Source organism: Solanum pennellii, chromosome 1 (assembly GCF_001406875.1).
Source record: "Solanum pennellii chromosome 1, SPENNV200".
In the NCBI taxonomy this organism is placed as follows: Eukaryota; Viridiplantae; Streptophyta; class Magnoliopsida; order Solanales; family Solanaceae; genus Solanum; species Solanum pennellii.
This window is the reverse complement of record NC_028637.1, coordinates 82,425,084-82,429,064: the sequence shown is the minus strand read 5'-3', so window position 1 is coordinate 82,429,064 and position 3,981 is coordinate 82,425,084. Positions and strand designations below refer to the sequence as shown.

The 3,981-nt window shown below is 23.4% G+C and overlaps 1 non-coding gene across 1 annotated transcript; it reads right to left on the bottom strand.

The window, feature by feature from the left end:
* Window positions 1–3,009: 3,009 nt before the first annotated feature.
* TRNAF-GAA lies at window positions 3,010–3,082 on the bottom strand. The gene has a single exon. It is a non-coding gene; the product is annotated as a tRNA-Phe (tRNA).
* Window positions 3,083–3,981: the final 899 nt, after the last annotated feature.

Genomic DNA, 3,981 nt, shown 5'->3' with positions numbered 1-3,981 from the left:
TTTACAAATATATTAGTGAAACATAAATAAATTTGATTATCAAAAAATAATTCTAAATTAGTCATTGAAATAAAAAAAATCAATTTTTTTGACGAGGATTAAAATCTCTCATATGGGATTATATTTTAAAAAAAATATAGTAAAAAATTAATTTTTTTCATTTCGTTAGAAGAAAAGGGTATATGTGAGCCATTTGTTTATAAGTAAGGATATAAATGAGTCACTTTCATAACAAATAATATATTAGCTCTAAATAACAAAGTTAAGAAATATATCATACCTTTTTCCTATTCTTTATATATATATGAACTAGATTTTGCAATAAAATAACTTCCAAAAATCCTAATTAAAATAAAATAGAACTTATAAAATTTCAATTAAAATTAAAACTTATCTTATAAAGTTTCATAAAATTTTAATTTTTACAACAAACATTGTTATTAATTTTTACGATGCGTCTTGTAACATCAATTCTGATGATGTTATATTTGATGTAAGAGTTAAATGCCATCAATACAAATCACTTTGTCCAAACATCAAAAGTAGCACGTGGATCAGTTTGTTTTTACTCAAAATCATAATATTTTTCAAATATGAAAAATCAACTTTTTACTTTATATCCAAAATTAATTTTTATTTTGTTTATACAAAAAAATACCATCTACATGCATGCGTACACTAAGTTTTGGTGCATTAAGAATTCACAAAATAAAAAAAATCCAATATAGATTCATCTGACACAGTAATTATATATGTTAGAGAAAATAATGAAGAACCCATGAGTTTGTAACTTGAAACTAATCCACCTAGTTTGGTAAACAACAGGGAAGAACTAGAGTAATTTTTCCAGATAGTCATCCATTTTTATGAATATTACTTAAGTTTATTTTAGAATTATAATATCATTCAATTTTATATATTTTTCTCAAATTATAATTGATACAAAAAATACATTAATCTCTCTTCTATTAGGATGCCATGTCAAATTATTTATTTTTTTATTATTAAAAAAAATATGCATTAAACCTATTTAATCGTTAGGTTGCAGTATATATATTTTTTTTAAAAATATTGTTTTCTATTTATATTTTCTGAAATGTTTTATTTTTTTAGATATATAAAGATAAATTTTAAAATAAATGAAAAAAAAGTATCCCGTTCTACAATAACTATTAATGGATTGTTTTAACTATTTTTTAAAAATAAGTTTTTTTAATTTTTGAATGATAATTATTATTTTTTAATATAAGTTTTTAATTAATTGTTTAAAAAATAATTATAGTTTTTTGATGGTGCACTTTTTCTTTTCCTATTTAGATAGATATTTCTACATTTTATTTTGTTGGAGCATTCTGTAAAATCACTGAAAGTGTGATAAATATAAATAGATATTATAATTTTTTTTTATAAAATAATTCAATTTTCAGTTTTCATTTTTTAACCTTAAAAATTGAAATTTGAACCATTTAAAGATCTTTCATTTTTTTTCCTGTAATAGCCATTGCTGTTTTTATATAAAAAAAATAGTTCAATTTCATTTTTTTTTAAATTGAAATAAGAGACATTTAAAAATCATCCATTTTTTGCCGTTACATTTTTTTTTTAACAAAAGAACTTTTATTTTCTATTTAAAATATATATATTAAAATTCTTGTTTTTTTAATTGTATTTTTAGAGTATATTTAAAATGTTTTTTGAAAAATTAAGATTCTTGAATATTTGTGGTGCTGACATGTGACACTTCTTACTTCTCCTATTATATATAGATAGATATATATTTTTTTTATAAAAAATAGACAAACCCACGTATTATATCCAATAAAAAAAATTACATTAAGAACTGTGATATGAGCTCCTCCGATTCTTCAAGAAGATGTGTGGGTTCCTCCGATTCTTTAAAAGAATTAGTAAAATATTAATAATAAGTTAAAAAATGTGACATGGTATCCTAGTAGGTGAGAAATAATTGATTTTTTGGTGTCAAGTATATTTTGAGAAAAATAGGCAAAGTTAGATGATATTATAGTCCTAAAATAAAGATGTGATATTCATAGATAATTTTCAAAATATGAGTGACTATCTAGGAAAATTACTCGAAAAACTAATACCTAAAAAACTATTGAAAACTCTTACAGAAAATTAAATACTTGATCACAAACATTGTTGGAGATTCTTCACAGTTCGAGCCGTGCATTTTGACAAAGTTCTCAAGAACATTTCACCTAATATAGATGTTTCCTAAAATTCAACATCATAATTTGTTGATAATGTCTAATGAAGAAAAAATTAACGATGAATATGTTATTAAATACTCTCTCCGTCTAGAATTGTTTGTCATGTTGTACTTTTTGAAAGTTAATTTGACTAATTTTCAAAGTTAAATTATATTACATTAATTCGATATTTTAAATAAAAAAATTAGATATTCTAAAATTATATGAAAAGTACAATAAAATATAATTTTTTGCATATTAATATGATGAAAAAATACATTTTAAAATATTAATCAAAGTTTTTATGATTTGACTTCCAAAATAGAAACCATGACAAACAATATCGGACAGAGGGAGTAATATAATTCTCGCAAAGAGGGCTAAGCCATTAAGGCTAATCAAATGTAGTGAAATGAATTGAATGTAAGGATTGCATGTTGAAAAATCATATATATTTTAAACAAATTTCCCAAGACAAAATGTGTGTTGTAGAAACTCTAAAGAAATAACATAGCTAATAGAGAGAAATTTAGAAGCAAAAAATAATTGAGTTCTTGCTTATTGTGTCTCCTAGTCCCAGGCAGAAATATATTGTGTTAGTTGGAGCAAAGTTATATATGAAGCCAAGTTAAAGTTAGTGGTAATCAATACAAGGAGGGTATAACCTACTCCCTACTTGTATGTAATTAAACTTTCTTCGGTAACTCAAACGTAAATATTGCAACAAAAGAACAGAAAGTAAAACTCAAACGTAAATATTGCAACAAAAGAACAGAAAGTAAAAAAATATTAATAATGCGGTGAACGTGGATCGAACACGTGACCTTCAGATCTTCAGTCTGACGCTCTCCCAACTGAGCTATCCCCGCTATGTTTATAAATAATTACTCTTTTGTTTAAGGCTGTTAACCCGCGAACAAGTTAGGCTGAAATTAAATATTTTGATAGTTATAATACATGAACTGTTAGAAATAAATAGAGGGAAAATTTTCAAAACAACAATATTTTAGCTTGGGACTCCTTAACAACAGTTTTATTATTTATTAAAAATGTCATTCTTTTAATTTGTTAATGTATTAGTTATGTATTTATTTTCTTTTAATTAGTTTGAAAGAATACAAATAATTAATAACAAAATTGAGAAAATCATGGAACAAAAAAATTCATTAAAGGTAAAAAAGATTTTACATACCAATCAATTACGTTTTGAAAAGAGCATAAATAGTCATCTTTCTGTCGAGCTTTTTTTTTTTGCTTTATTCTTAAGAACATAAAAAGAAATTTAAAAAATAATTTAGTTTGTCTTTCAAATCATTCATCTGATAACTTTCAAAGTTTCTTCAAGTTGAATACGACTATAAATTTGTTGCATCAGGTGAAGTACTTTTTCGATTCTTTTATTTGTTTGGATGAGATATTCGTATATGTCGAGGACAAGAGTGTTTTTTCTAATTGAATCAGTGAAATCTTTGTATGTACTGGAATTTATAACTTTTTCGAATATTTTATATCCAAATTATGACGTGTAACGAATGATTTTTTTTTTAGTTTAGTAGCTGTTTTTTCTATTTGAATGCATACAAAATATGTATCCCATTAAATTATTCTAACTAATTGATCATGAACTATATCTTGAATACAACAATAAATGAATACAAAAGTGAGATGAAAATACAAAGTTATTATTACAAAGTGAGATTAAATATAAAGTTGTGAATACAAAAGAAATACTCTCTTCATTTGAAATACAAAGTGACTTTGAAAGGTA